We start from the raw sequence: 17,014 nt of genomic DNA on the forward strand, positions 1-17,014 counted from the left end.
GAACCTTGCCGATGGTTAAACTTTAACCTAAATTATTTGTGTTAAGCAATAGAACAAACAAGCTTGCTACTCACCTAGCTGGAACCTTACCGATTTTTAAACTTTCACCTATATTAATTGTGTTGTCCAATAGAAAAAACAAGCCTGCTTCTCACCGAGCTGGAACCTTGCCGATGGTTAAACTTTAACCTAAATTAAATGTGTTAACCTAAATAACAAACAAGCTTGCTACTCACCTAGCTGGAACCTTGCCGATGGTTAAACTTTAACCTAAATTAATTGTGTTAACCAATAGAACAAACAAGCTTACTTCTCACAGAGCTGGAACCTTGCCGATGGTTAAACTTTAACCTAACTCAATTGTGTTAACCAATAGAACAAACAAGCTTGCTTTTCACCGAGCTTGCTTTTCACTGACCTTGCCGATGGTTAAACTTTAACCTAAATTAATTGTGTTAACCAATAGAACAAACAAGCTTGCTTCTCACCGAGCTGGAACCTTGCCGATGGTTAAACTTTAACCTAAATTAATTGTGTTAACCAATAGAACAAACAAGCTTGCTACTCACCTCATCTCTTTGTCCACAGATCCAGACACCAACTCATTCTCATTACCTTGGATTGCCTGGAGATACATGAATAGATCACTTTATCACTCACTATCACAGTGAATAATGATCGCAAAACAAAACATTCTATGTGCAGGTATTTACTTAGACCTGCTCATTACGCCGATACTGAACCCCAAGTCTTTAGGAAATGACAGTAAAAAATATTTGCTTGAATACAAAGATTCCTAATATCATGGTCAGACTCGCTGACTTTGTTGACTCATGTCATCATATCCCAAATGTGTAGATCGATGCTCATTGATGCTGACCACTGGATTGTCTTGTCCTGAATCTTATACAGAGATAACATTTAAGAAGTAAAGTTTTGAACAAATAATTTTTAATGTACTTTGAATGAAAGATTAAGGATATCCTGGCATCAATGAGATTGAATTTAAAATTTAATTTAAATTTACAGAATTTAAAATGCTGTATATTTATTAATGCCGGTTTGGTGTTTTTATTTGAGGTGTTTCAATGCCATAATGTGACATTATTTCTCGTTCAGGTTGCATCCATTTAATTTATAGGGTAGATGAGGTTTTAGTAAATAGTTTGATTATGATGCGTAAGACAGACAGTACACAGAAACACAATCTCATCAAAATCAGATATTCTGCGAGGGCTTCTTCACATGTTCAGAGAGCTATAATAATGATTTTCATTTGATTAAAAGAAAAACAATCTGCACTTACATTAGTATTTGCTATTTTATTCCATGGAATTTTGGGTTGACAGTGAAGGAAGTTAAAATAGAGGAAGTCTTTTCTAATTTGGCCTCACAGCTGCCTGTACAACATGCTGTTATCTGGGTTCAATATCCACTGAACACAGTTGATATTGTCCTGGTGGCATGTGAGAGTGCAGATAACTCTTGCAGGTTTTGTTGACCAGAAACCAGTCGTAAATGTCACATTTGTGGCAGAAATGAACAATCATTTTGCAATGTGACGCCATGACCTGATGGCAATGTTAGTGAGTGATTTTTATAATTTCAGCAATGTACAAGTAATAACACATCAGGGGACATAAGAAAAATGGAATACATATGTTCAGAGGTTTGAATTTGACTTGTTATGTTATGTCATAAAATGGACTTTGAGTTAGGACAAGAGTTACCTCCTTTTGACCACAACTTCACCCTTGACGTAACCTTACAGTAGAATAGAGTTAACTCCCTTAGAAACGCTTAGGCGACAAGACGTGCACGCTTGCACTGCACTTGACAAAAAATCCCTCCCACCCTCCCAGTAGTATTACTGTCATGGCGTGAAGTGTTCAATGGTTCCAAGAAATTCCTTCATAAGCGTCCTTGATACTGCAGTTAAAAATAATAGTATGTTTTAGTTTACTTGAATTGTTTTGGGACTTACGTACTCTTCTCCTGAGAGGGTACGTAAGTCGCAAAACAATTCAAATAAATTTAAACATACTATTATATTTAACTGCAGTATATATGTTATTTTAATTTATCACTAGAATGTCAAAATTGCTAACATCTGAAGGGATGGTGTATATCCAACTAGTTGTCCTCTATAGTTATGATGTTATAGATTTGCTTACTGGTTTAACGTTTCTATCTGTGATAATCTAGTTATGTTAATGTCCTTCGTCGACAGGTTTTTGTAATTTGATTTATTTATTATAAATTTATAACTTTTTAAGTCACGATATGGCTGAAGTATTGCCGATGTGACTATAAATCTTAACTCACCAACTCACTCACTTGATAAGCGTCCAATAGGTACTGTCGAGACGGATGCTTCTTCCCAAGGAGCTGTTGCGTTTTACATGGGTGATTTCTTTTATGTAAACTGGCAATGTGACATGTCAGATGTGAGTGATATGCACATTAACGGAGTGTCTGGCCATAGTTTTATTAGCTATCAGGTTGTCATGTGCAAACGAGTTGTAAAAAAACTGACAATACGCACAAAAGCCATGATAACATGGGAACCTGCAAAATATCGTTTGCAATGCATTATTTGTAGTTTTGGTTACAGGCATACCAGGTTTGAAGAACAAAGTAGCAAATACAGCCTCCAGAATGCATGTGGCCTGGAGCTTGCCACGGCTCTATGATTTGTCCTTGATCGAATTCTCGAGTCACAGTCAAGAAAATCGCATGTCACGAACTTTGTAGATGGGGAGATGGGATGTCGTCTTCAAAGAGGAGTCCAGCGTCTACAAACCCAGGGATGGGCAGATTCAACCAAAACTACGTACAGGTCTCAATTTAAATGTTTCATGTTATTTTGTGACAAGCTGCAGATAGATCCTGTGCCTCTATCAGAAGAAAGTGTAATGTGATATATTGCTTTTATGGTTGATGTTAAACAATTGAAGTATTCGACAGTGACACAATATCTAAGTATCATCTCCAATATACACAAAGAAAGTGGCTTGGAAGATCCCATCAATGATAACTGACGCATAGCACACGTTCTGCATGGTGCTACGCGACAGATAGAATACTCTCAGAATCTAGCTAAAGCCATATTATCTTCTCATCATCAAGGTCAGTGTGAATGACAGTGTGTTAGGTGTGACTATTTTGGTCGCTTGTCTCATTGGTGTTTTTGGGATGCTCAGACCAAGTAATCTTTTAGTGACTGGAACTCGTGATGATTAAACAATTGCAGTCGTATGGTGATGCTTATCGTATTGATCTTAACTAGTCAAAAACTTCAGTTTAGATAATGAAAAATATGTATACCTACCAAAGCCTCCGGGTCACCATTTAGACCCGGTTGCAGCAATTGACGGACTACTTCGCATACATCCCGGTCGGGATGACTATTCACAGCCCGAATGGTTCCTAGTATGGTGATCTACCTTCAGTTGTTGGCGATATATAGCTCGTTTTTTTATATTGTATTGTCTTTCATAGTTACGATATTTTAGATTTTCATACTAGTTTTACAATTATATCTGTGGCATTCTAGTTATTTTACTGTCCTTCGCCGCCAGGATTTTTAAAAATAATTTATCATGATTTATTACGCAATTATAACTTGTTTTTAGTCACGATATGGCTGAAATATTGCCGATGTGACTTTAAATTGTAACTCACTCACTCAACTCACCTATGTGACAATCTGGTTAATGCTCTCTCCTACAGGACATTCATTGATACGGTACAATATAATGTTAAGTCCCATGGTGTGAAGGAGAACAGTACTGGTCACTCGATTAGACGAGGAGGAGCTACATGGGGTTTCTAGTTAGGTCGAGCAGGAGAGATTGAATAATGCATGACAAATTGTGCAGGATTTAGGGACGTAGTAAAGTTTGAACTCGTGACTGATTTTTGCACACTTAATGGAATATCCCTTCCTGCATATCAGTGAATGAGTTTTATGGTTGCCGAAACTGAGTATTGATTGTATATCATTGATTCCTATATATTATGATCTTGTAGTTTTTCCAGAAATATAGTCTGGAGTTCATGTACACTACGTTAACTCTTCCATGTTTGTTTGTTTGAACTGTTATAGGCTGTGCAGCCATATTTTGTCCATATAAACAATTTCCTTTTTCAGTCACGTTTTTCCTTATTTAGTCCCTAAAATTAAATTCCATAGAGTCAATTATTATTATTCTTTTAATCTTTATCTTACATACATAATATCCATTCTTACTCTCTCTGGGCTGGGGGAATTTTGATTATTTCCATTTTGTGAGCCACCGCAGTTTCCGCAGTTTCGGCAACCATAAAACTCATTCACTGATATGCAGGCAGGGATATTCCATTAAGTGTGCAATCATAAATCCCGAGTTCAAACTTTACTATGTATATATAACCTTGCCTTTAGTATTGTACATCACTTGCTTGATAACGGTGTTAGTAGCTACACAGAAACGTCGCTCATATTATAATAAAGAAATTGTAAATCCATAGAACTCTCCTTGTTGCTCAGGGATCTTCCAACTGAGTCATAGAATCAAATTTTTGTTTTGTGCTAACGTCCCTAAATCCTGCACAATTTGTCATGCATTATGCAATCTCTCCTGCTCGACCTGACTAGAAACCCCATGTAGCTCCTCCTCGTCTAATCGAGTGGCCAGTAATGTTCTGTTGCATGTTCTCTCAACCTGAGAGAATAAATGCCAGTTAATATTCCAATGCATTTATTATGTAATTATTGTAAGAGTATTTAAAGTGTTATTTCATGTCATAAAATGTATCTTGAGTTGGGACAAAAGTAACCTCCCTTTGACCACAACTTTACCAGAGGCGTGTTCATAACCGCGAGCGCCCGCGCGATTGCCTCCCGCGAGCGCTCGCATCGGCCCTGAACGGACGCGAGCGCTTGGTTACAATAAACCATTCGTGACCAACTCGTGTTGTTCCGGCACAAGCCGAATAGCTTCTTTATTATATTCTTAAGGGTGAAATACTGTAAATATTGGTGAAAATATAAATGGTATTGTCATTTTCACTGAGTAGAATATCACTTTTGCCTGGAACTTCGAAACGCGAACTACGAAATCGATGTCTCGATCATTTATAAACAATGATCAAAATAAAATAAATAGATTATTTTGTTAATGTTGTCAATGGTTACGCATCTCGTGAACATATCAACTTTTTCAGACCACTCGATGACATATACATGTTATTTGACAACATTAACAAAATATCCTCCATGTCTTCTTTTTGGAGGTTACGGAAAGGGGCGAGTGGTGACGAAAGACATTAAACACGATCGCCATCTTGGTTCGCTTGGCGAGGCAGCTGTGAGAATGGTTCGCGTGCGCGCGCGCGCTCGAGCGGGCACAGACGTTCAGGATCGAGCGCTCGCTAGCGTTCGCGGTTCTGAACACGCCTCTGTTACGTATCCCCGAGAGTAGAATAGAGTTAGCTCCCTTAGAACTGCGCTGCAATCGCCTATGCTCAGGCGACAAGACGTGCACGCTTGCACTGCACTGCACTTGACAAACCATCCCTCCCACCCTCCCAGTAGTATTATTGGCATGGCGTGTACAGGCATGGCAAGTTTACTGGTTGATTGTTGGTTGGTTTGTTGTTTAACGCCGCACTCAGCTATATGGTTGCCTTCAGTAAACAATCGAGTCTTGACGAGACAATCCAGTCATCAACATCCTCTACGCAATTGGAGCGTGTCAACCAGGTCAGCGAGCCTGACTACCCGATCTCATTAGTCGAATCTTACGACAAGCATGGGCTGCTGAAGATCAATTCTAACCGGAATCTTCACGCGTTGGTGCTTTCCATACTTCATGTTGTTACTACAAGGCAGTAGATCACATGAACTCAGTGGCAAAAGAAAGTGTACCAATTCAAACCCGGGTAGTACATATTAGTGACGATCGCTCAACGTATAGCAACTACCCGATCTCATTAGTCGAATCTTACGACAAGCATGGGCTGCTGTATTTTTACCAATTAATTTTGTCTGAAATGAAATTCGAAACTCTTTCCCCAAAATAACCTTTATCACATGATAGAACACGCATTTAACATTTCAAAAACGAAAACATCATTGAAATGACCATGTACTTTAATTGCCTATATTTGTTTTATCAGTCCTAAAACAAGTTACCTTATTTTGAAAAGTGAAAGTAATAATTGATTGTTATGTGGCCTATAAATTCGTTATTTATCGTGAATGGATGAAAGTTTGTAAACTAAGATTTAGGAAAAGTTACAGTCAAACTAAAAATGGTAAAATGCAGTAAAAGTTGCTTCACAAACAAAACAAACAGATTTTAGCGGTAATTATCAGTATCCGGCAAAGAGAAGTGTTTATTCAATACAATAAACTCAAAATCATAAAAGATTTATCCCAAAATCTTATTAATGTGGCTTTTTTCAGGTTTAGTCAATTAGCAATCTGACTTGTTGGAAAAAGGTCTGCATCTTTGACATTCGGGTTCTTCCTGATTATGCATCATTAAAGCTTACTTGATCTGTAAATGTCATTTTGGTATATAACAGAATTGTTAATTTTAGTTAAAACTTAATTTAATTGTGTAGTTGAGGAGGAGAGGAATAGTTATTTTGGGTAAAATTTCAGTCCCATCACATTTTCATCAACATATTCTTTCATCAAGAATAGAAAAGGTTATGGTATTTGTAAAACTGTCAATGGATAAAGCTTCTTTAACTGTGGGTTTATTTAATTGATGGCTATACCCCTAACTTTTCTGTAGCAACACATCTTATTTTCAAAATAGGGTGGTGCTTAATTAATGCACGGGTGTATCATTAGTTGTGTCATTCTCTTTGTGGTAATCAGGTAGCGTGACGAGGATATACATGGCCATTAAATAATATCAAAACATGAAGCAGGATGATACTTCTAAAAAATGTTGTCAGTATGTGTAGGGGGATTTTTAGTCCTGACAATGAAGTGTTGATGAATGACATGATTTATATCCTTAGACATAGCGTGTGGCTCGCTTTGAGTCAATGCATGCACACATACTTCCTGGTTTGCAGTGGTACTTTGTAAAGACTTCAATTCACGAAGGATATCAACAGAGCGATAACGATTGTGTTCATTGAATAAAAGTGATATAAGATTGAAATATGATTTATTTTTTTTGCGTTTGCCTTTACAAATCACCTTTTCAAAAATCATCGTTCATTTATTGGAAGGCGTTAAGTCGTTAAAGCACTACGCTTTTACATTGGTCTTTAATCTAAATTGAATGAGTATTGATGAGTCTTGACATACCTTGAAAGCGTAGCGACGTCGACTATGTTCGTTTGCCAGTTCCTAACACTGAAGACACAAATAGGTGTGTTCAGCGTTGATCAAACAGCTTAAAAGGGAATCTGTACAGGGAAGTTGAACTGTGGTGGTTTAGGCCTTGAAAATCATGCCCCTTTTTACGACTTATCAATTTTGTTCTATGTTGAGCGATCGCCGCTTATATGTACTACCCGGTTTTGAATTGGTATACTTTCTTTTGCCACTGAGTTAATGTGATCTGCCTTGTAGTAACAACATTAAGTATGTAAAGCACCAACCCGTGAAGATCCGGGTTAGATTAATTGATCTTCAGTAACCCATGCTTGTCGTAAGAGGTGACTAACGGGATCAGGTGGTCAGGCTCGCTGACTTGGTTGACACATGTCATCGTATCCCAATTGCGTTCATCGATGCTCATGCTGTTGATCACTGGATTGGCTGATCCAGACTGGATTATTTACAGACCACTGCCATTTAACTGGAATATTGCTCAATACGGGGTTAAACAACAAACCAACCTCTATAGTACCTGTGTGAAGATAAATTCAATATCAAGTTATCTAAACGTGTACCTTTGAGCATCACCCGTGAATGTGCGGGTTAGAATGAGCCTTCAGTAACCCATGTTTGTCGTAAGAGGCGACTAACGGGATTGGGTGGTCAGGCTCGCTGACTTGGTTGCCACATGTCATCGGTTCCCAATTGCGCAGATCGATGCTCATGCTGTTGATCACTGGATTGTCTGGTCCAGACTCGATTATTTACAGACCGCCACCATATAGCATGAATATTGCTCAACACGGGGTTAAACAACAAACCAACCTCTAAAGTACCTGAAGATAAATTCAATATCAAGTAATTTAAAAGTGTACCTTTGAGCATCAGTAGTCTGCGGTGTATCTCACTATCTAAAACGCAAATGCACACACACACACACACACACACACACACACACACACACACACACACACACACACACACACACACACACACACGGGATACTCGGGATACACTTTGAATTATACTATACTGTAAGCCATTAAAAACGCAATTGGTATTTGTTGTCCTGAAACTCACAAAAGTTCTATTGAAGATTTTTGCCTGCGATACAGAGGATGTAGTGATAAAAGGCTGTTATTCTGGCCCATTTCGAGTTCGAGTCCCGGAGCATTCCTCTCACATGAACTTTGATACTTAAAACTGAACCTTTGACATTTCTCGTAAACACAACCACATTCATGAAACACGTTGTGCACATGCATTACCTGCACCCAGGGCCTGTAAAAAGCACAAGGAATTTTGGAACTCAATCACTTTGAGAAAATGCCACACTTGACACAAGACGAAAGGAATCAGGTTATCGGTATGGTTAGCCAAGGTGCTTCAGATGTGATGATTGCCAGGCACTTTAATGTGCATCCATCCACTGTAAGTCGACTCAGACAACGTTTTCGGGCTACCGGAAGTGTTGCTGATCGTCCGCGACCTGGTGCACCACCTGTAATAACAGCTCGACAAAACCGCAATATTCGAGTTTCACACTTGCGAAATCGGTTCCAAACAGCTGATGATGAGGCAAGGAGGACAATTGGGACAAGTCAACGTCATTTCAGCGCCCAAAAGGTGCAAGGACGCCTTGCTGCCTTCAACATCCGGTGTCGTCACCCGTACCGTGGTCCAACCTTATTGCATCGCCACAGACTTGCCAGACAGCGATGGGCAGCAAATGGGGCCAATCTTGGCAACAGGACATGGCCAGATTTCATTTTGTCAGATGAATCCAGGTTTAACTTATCCTTTGCAGATGGACGTCCACAGATTTATCTACGTAAAGGAGAAAGACGTGCGCCAAACTGTGTCTTTGTACATGATCGTTTTGGAGGGGGTGGTGTCATGATCAGACCACAGACCATCCAACAGCTGTTCCTGAGAAATGTGTGTCTTTCAATGCCCCAAAGACTGCGAGCATGTCTTGCAGCGCACGGTGGACACACATGATATTGACTGCAAGTGACCCCTCCTTTGTTTGATGTCGTTGTTGCGTCACTGATGTTGTTGTTCACTGGACATTTTCAGATGAAATTATTCACAGATGTTCACTTAAAACATATCTGCCAGTTAGGTTTATATATGTTGAATTGGTGTGAGTAAAGAAAGTATGAATGTCAAATTGCGTTTTTAATGGCTTACAGTATATTTAGAAAGTGTTTTTCTAACGCTTATTTGTTAACAGTTAAAGAGTTCTCTCTCAGCGTTGCTGTATTTCGAATTTGTTGGATAATGCATGTGAAAACATCTGATTGATAATTATAACGTCATTGTCATTTGGCTTCATTCTGAGTTAAGAGAACAGGGGCTCCTTCAGGAAGCAACATTTATTAATGTTAACCTTAACTCCCATACTTTAACATTCCACTAAGGTTACCTTAATGGCTCACGATCACCTTAGTGCTTTGTGAAAAGAGGCCCAGGTCAGTTGGTATTTGTTGGATGCCTCGGAAAATATTTAAGGCCATGTTTCAGCATGTACGTCTTCATTTCATAATCTAAGGGGTGGGTGGGGGGCTCTGATACCGTTAGCCTCTTACGATAAGCATTGTAACTTCTCAAGAAAAGCATAGTATGCTGAAGGCAAATTATAAACGGGTCGCTAGCTCAACAAGGAGTCTGACATGACAACCGATACTTTAAACCAACTCCCCTTCCACCTACTATATTCCCTTCCACCGCCTGCATTTAGCCGGAATATATTAACAACCTCTGTCCATAACATTCACTTGTTGTAATCCAAAGTAGCATGTGTTGTGTCCTCGATAACGACATACAACGAATATGTGCCACTCAAGGATGTACACCTCTTGTACATGGCTGTAAGTTCCCATGGTCTCTAGCATGGTGATCTTCCTTCAGTTGTTGGCGATCAATAGCCTGTTGTGCTATATTGTGTGGAGAAATATCTTTTAATGGTTACTTGCTAGTTATAAGTGTACACATGTAATATTCTGATTATTTTACTGCCTATAAAGCTTTAACCGACTCCATGTAATTCCAAAATAATACTGCTTGCAAATGGCAGGGTTATCTTTGAACCCCCATCTTCAGTTTTGTGATGTATAACCATTCACTTGACAATTTTGTTACGCATGCAGTCGGATTCTGGACATATCCTTCAAGCAACAAGGATACTTATAATGTTGTTTGGCTCACGGGTAACCCAGTAATCTTTAGGGAAACAAGTTGATGCGCATAGCCCTTACCAGAAACCTGTCATTGGGGTATCAAATTCCGGATTTTTTCCGATAATGTTTCATTTGCAACATATCAGTGCTCGCTGGTATCAAAAAGCGGTAAAGGTGTAATTTAGACGTACATCGGGTCGTGATACACCCTAAATGGCATTAGTTTAAATCTAACCCTAATCTGATGTGTTTTAAGTAGTTAACCACCCTCAGCCTTTGACGTTTTGTAGGGTAAAGTGATCAGTCAGTTTTTGCATCTGGGTAAAACATGTCGTTGTGCGGTGGTAACTTTCAGAGCAGATGGTTCATTTACTTCAAACCGTGTTTTAAAAGGGTTAAAGTATGAGTCAGAGCATGTTGTTCATATTGCACGTGAAAACAGACCCTTCGTGTACGTAACAATCTCGACACCATGCAGGGCCGTGAGAAGTAAACACTTACTGCTATGTATGACATTGCCATGTTCAACTTCCCTGTTGAGAGTTATATAGCTAGTATGGACAGATGGCGTGTGACTCTAGAAGGCAATGGGGGAAGCTGAACTCTGTCCTCTCATTACAACCTGCTTTTAAATGCACCAGTCACGAAACTGACATGTAGTCATTACCTTTCAAACGTTTGGAGGTGCGACAATGGATCCCGAGAGAAACGTGCAGAGAATAGACCTCTACCTTTTTGTGAGCATATTTCTATTCTCCAATATCTATTGATGAGTCGCTCTAACGGCTGTCAGCCAGTGAAATAGAAAACAGGTGACTCAGATAACCTTTGTCTACTTACTTGGAAATGGGTGGCCCAAAGCGTCTCTACACTGTTCAGAATGACACAAACAATGAACAACTTGTTAACGTGAGCCAATATATCTCTTTTTCATACCCAGATTTGTAACTATTGTCTAGGCCTGTAAATCCGAACTAAAACATAGGTCGTGGTTGTTTTCTATAATTGAGCGTCGTAGTTTAATTGGCGTGTATACAGAAGTGCTTGCAAGTGTGTATGTGGCTGCTTGTACTTGCGCCGTTCTTACAATGCTAGCTCATGGAGATACCACACATCAGTTTAACTCAGATACTGACCGCCAAACAGCCAACTGGAAATCTTTAGGCATTACGCGGATAGAGGATAGAAGCACCCATCAACCTTGTGAATAATCCAGTTTGGACCAGATAAGCCTTTGATCAACATCCTTAGCATCAATCTACGCAAATGAGAAACGATGACATGTGTCAAGCAAGTCCGCGTGTCTGACCAACCGTTAGTCGCCTGTCGCACACTCTTGTATACAAGTTTATTGTACTCCTTGCCGTCGAACTCCGAATTGTTGGGAATGAGTCCAAATATAACGTAAAGTTACTCCTCATCAATGATCTGGATTTCAAGAAAAGAAACCACGCAGAAAAACGGTATTCACTTTTCAAATCATATACTAGTTCAATTACGTGGTTGGCGAGCCTGCCAACCCAATCCCATGAGTGGCGTCTTACCAATTATAACGCCGAACTTCTCAGGTCTCCTCCCAAACAAATGACATGAGGGTTCCGAGGACTCACTTGAGCTAGAAAACACACTGGGTGAATCATTTTCAAAACTGAATAACTTGATATACATATCAATGCACACACATTGACATGTATTCCTCGCAACGAGTAACATTACTTGTCAACCCAATAAAAAAAGAGCTCTTTAAGCAGGACATTTTTTCGAAGAGGGTATGTAGACTGTTATTCGTGAGCGACGACGAACTATAGTTTGGGATATATCTGTCTGAATATAGCGGACAATGTGAGTAACTTTCAGGTGAATTGTATATGTGCTTTCTTTAGCGAAATTACAACGTAGTATAATTCAGTTTAGCAATGCGGGGCGGTGGGGTAGCCTAGTAATTAAAGCGTTCGCTCGTCACGCCAAAGTCCCGGGTTCGAGACCCACATGGGTACAATGTGTGAAGCCCATTTCTGGTGTCCCCCACTGAAAGCGGCGTAAACCATACTCACACACTCATTTTAGCAATGAGCACACTGTCATTGAATAATCCCATTGAACACAGGGTACAGTGACAAAAATATTCACTCGACCTTAGATCACACTAACGAAACACGACTCTATTGATAACAGCGTCTTGATCATTGTTGTCTTGTTTCGATGCAGATTCTTACGCCCTTATCAAGTTATAGTAAGCGAGTTTAATTTTACGCCACTTTTAGCATTATTCCAGCAATGTCATAACGGTGACACCAGAAGTGAGCTTCACATATTATACCCATCTACGAACCCGGGTCTTCGGCGTGTGGGTCGGTGGGGTAGCCTAGTGGTTAAAGCGTTGGCTCGTCACGCCGAAGACCCGGGTTCGATTCCCCACATGGGCACAATGTGTTAAGCCCATTTCTGGTGTCCCCCGCCGTGATGTTGCTGGAATATTGCTAAAAGCGGCGTAAAACCAAACTCAGTCAGTCAGTCTTCGGCGTGACAAGCCAACACTTTAACCACTAGGCTACCCAAGCTAAAACTGAAGACATATGCTTCATTACTTACCGACGTACCGTACCGATCAAACAATCAAACACTGATCAAACACTGACGCAGGTGACGTATTCTTACATTTGTAGATTTTAACCGGGGTTCAGAAGTCACCTGAGTAAATTAAGAGATTTAGTGAGAAGGACGTGGGATGATTTGGAGGGTGAAGCTGATTACCGTCTATTAGTGGCACCCGTGAAGAGCCACCTCCTCGTAGTGGGTGCTGGGTAACGCTAAGAGCTCTTCAACCCCCCGTTGTGGACCCGGGGGCTTGTTTGGTCCACAACACCCCATTGCTGGTCGTACGACCGAATTGGGCAACCTGTTTGCCGTGGGTTGCGCCCCTGTGTCGGTGGAGGACGGGAGTCTGGTGGTTGGGGCAATAGGAGCCTGGAACCGTGTTCCTTTTGCCCAACACACCACTTCGGCCCTTACTTCACCTAGACGGGTGGTAGAATTGGCTGGTCACGCCCAGCTCTGTGCATGGTGAATATTTTTGCACATTTTGGTTATATTTGGGTGTTGGCCTTTACATTTCTTGTCATGGGAAGAACCTCCCTGGCATTTACTTTGGTATACAAATATTGCTATTTCTCACTGGAGTATAACATCCCTGTATCCCTGGTATCTGCATGCTGGAGATCCGATGCAGTTAGATACCGCCCATGTTGACACTCCTTGGTGGGTGGGGAGCAGGGTTTTTCATTATGTCTCAAAAACACTCTGGTTCAAAAAGACGACATTTAGATGCAAGTTCGTCTGATAATGATCATCACATTACTGTAGATTCCTGGGCTCGATTCATTGTTATCGAGGCTTTAGATCACAGTCCACCAATTAAACTCAATCCCTTTGCGATTTCAAAGGCTGTCAATGGATATTGTGGCGAAGTAAAAAATGTTACTCGCCTCTGTTCTGGCTCTTTGCTAGTGGAGTGTTTGCGGAAACAGCAATCTTTGAACTTTTAATCTATTAAACAATTTATCAATGTTGAGGTTTCTGTTTCAGCACATAGAACATTAAACTCATGTAAAGAAATTGTACGAGATCGTGCTCGATGTCCATGTGACATGAATGAAAATGATATCGTCGCTGAAATGAAGAATCAAGGAGTGACTCATGTGAAACGTTTCATAAAAAAGCAAAACAACAATATTATACTTTCCCTCCCCAAAACTGCCAACAAATATTAAAGCTGGTTATTTTAATATCGGAGTTGAGGTACAATTTCCAAACCCTCTCCGATGTTACAAGTGTCAAACATTGGGCCACGGTGCTAAAAACTGCAATCGTGATACTGTATGCTCTCGTTGCAGTGGTACTCATGAGAGTTCCACATGCGCTATGGAAACAATAAAGTGTCCAAACTGCAACGGGAAACATCTAGCCTCCTCCAAATCGAACACGAATAAAAAACTCTCAAAGTTAAGTGCAAAAACAACCTTTCGTATCATGAGGCTAGAAAGTCATTGATGTCACAATCATCATCGTCTTCTTAGTCAGCCAAAACCTTTTCAGTCGTTGTATCAACTCAACAATCTGCTCCGTTGAAAGTATCTGTAGCTTGCCAAACGACACGATCATGGGTTGACCAACAAGTTACACTGGGCACAGTTGCTCCAATTCCTCAAATTGACGCTGACACTTCAACATCAGCATCTCAAACTGATGTTATGTCCTTACAGCCTTTGCCAGAAAATACATCTGTGACTAAGCCAAATAGCAATTCAATTCAGGGCGAAGCCCATATCGGGAAAGGAAAGAAAAAATCGGGAAGAAAAGTCAGGTCCTTCCAACACTTGGAGGTACCTTCTTCACTTCCAACAACTGTTGCGGTTCACAATTCATTTGAACCTCTTGACATGGAGGTCACTCCTTCATTGTTTGTGAAGGATGGTAGACCTCAATCACGATCTCTAGTGGAGCCCCCACGAATGGCTCACACAATATCATTCAGTGGAACTGCGGAATAATTTTAATGATTTACAATTACTGATACAGGATCTTCTTTCAACCTTCAGCCTTACGTTTACAGGAGACATACTATTACTTGACTTGACTTGAGACCATACAATTCATACAATTTCTTCTCACCTCCGGTTGTTAAAGCAACGGGAGGTTCTTCGATTCTGGTGAAACAAGGTGTTATTCACAGCCCTGTTTGTCTGAATACCCCCCTCCAAGCTGTTGCTGTCCGTGTTACTTTGCACATTACTGTTTTACATTGTGTTCAATCTATGTTCCTCCATCTTCATCTCTTCAGCATGTTGATCTACAGGCTCTGTATGATGAACTTCCCAAGCCCCGTATCATCATAGGTGATTTGAATGGACACAACCCCCTTTGGGGAAGTACACATACTATAAATAAGGGAAAAGTACTGGAAGATTTTATTTCCAACAACGATATATGTGTCTTTAATGATACTTCCAACACGTATTTACATCCTGGTACAGGTTCTTACTCTTCCCTTATCTGTCCATGACAGACAGTGATCTGCTGAATCAGTTTGAATGGTCAGTCCACGCTGACCTGTGTGGTAGTGACCATTTTCCAACCATTCTCAAAGCTACAGTACAACCAGAAATTATTGAGAATTTAAAGATTGTATTTTTTAATTTTTTTCACTCATTACACACGTATTAAATGTGAATATTAGCAGAAGATAACTCCAGATTCAAAGACAGGTGAACAGTTAGTATTTTGTCAAGTCACCATTGGCAGCAATGCAGGCTTCAATGCGGCGGGGCATACTACTGATCAAAGAAGTTAGAAAGTCGTGGTCCATGCTGTCCCAATATCGGACCACCTCTTCTTTCATTTCAGCAATATTTGTCAGAGTTTTCTTATCGACACTTTCCTTCATAAGTCCCCAAACATTTTCTACTGGATTTAGGTCAGGGCTATCGCTTGGCCAATCTAATAATGTCATATTTTGGGTCCGAAACCAGGCCTGTGAATGCTTTGAACGATGTTTTGGGTCGTAGTCCTGCTGGAAAATCCAAAACTTTCCATAGAACAGGTGAGCAGATGGAAGTAAATGTCCCTCGAGAATATCTGTGTACCGCTCACTGTTCATATTTCCTTCAAATACACAGAGGGGCGTTGCCCCTAACACAGATATGCCACCCCACACGTTAAATTTCGGACTGTAGTTTGGGCGCTGATACAAAGGTTTTTCAGTTTGTTTGGTCCAGAATTTCAGTGTATTAGGAAACAGCCACACAGAACATTCATCTGAGAAAATCACATTGTCCCTGTTAAAATTTATATGCTGTAAGCACCAGTTCAACCTTCGCTCCTTTTGTTCAGGTTTCATGATTGGTGATGGAATTTCTCGACTTTTCTGCCAGCCCATTGCATGCAACTCAGCTCTAATTGTCTCCTTACAGACAGCCACTGTTCCTCTATCAATCATATCTATTCTTAAGTTTTCTAAACTCCTTCGTTTGTTTTTAGAAACAAGAATACCAAGCCGCCTGCTGTCACCGACAGTCAATTTTCTGGGCCTACCTGCGCCTCCCTGGTGCTCAGTGCCATATCCAGTTGCAATATTTTTCAAAACACGATAAACGGTGGACAAAGGGATGCCTGTTCTACTTGAAATCACTTTAGCTGATCTGATATCCTTGTTATAAAAATCTAAAATCAACTTCCCCTTCTCTAAATCATCCATACTGAGGATCACTGAAAATGTCATCTGATAGCAAGTAAACAAAAGGGGATAACTCTTCACAAACTACTGAAAAGGATTAACGGAGTTGTCTCTCTTGAATGAAACCAAGCACTTGACAGCTGGTCAAGGTTGTATACTAGAAATCCAATTAAACATATTCCTAAAATTCTCAATAATTTCTGGTCATACTATAAAACTCCGTCAGATGCTCCTCCATCATCAAGATGGAATTTTAAAAAGGCTAACTGG

The sequence above is a fragment of the Haliotis rubra genome, unplaced genomic scaffold, assembly GCF_003918875.1.
Source record: "Haliotis rubra isolate DU_JTF1 unplaced genomic scaffold, ASM391887v1 Scf1247, whole genome shotgun sequence".
Taxonomy (NCBI): domain Eukaryota; kingdom Metazoa; phylum Mollusca; class Gastropoda; order Lepetellida; family Haliotidae; genus Haliotis; species Haliotis rubra.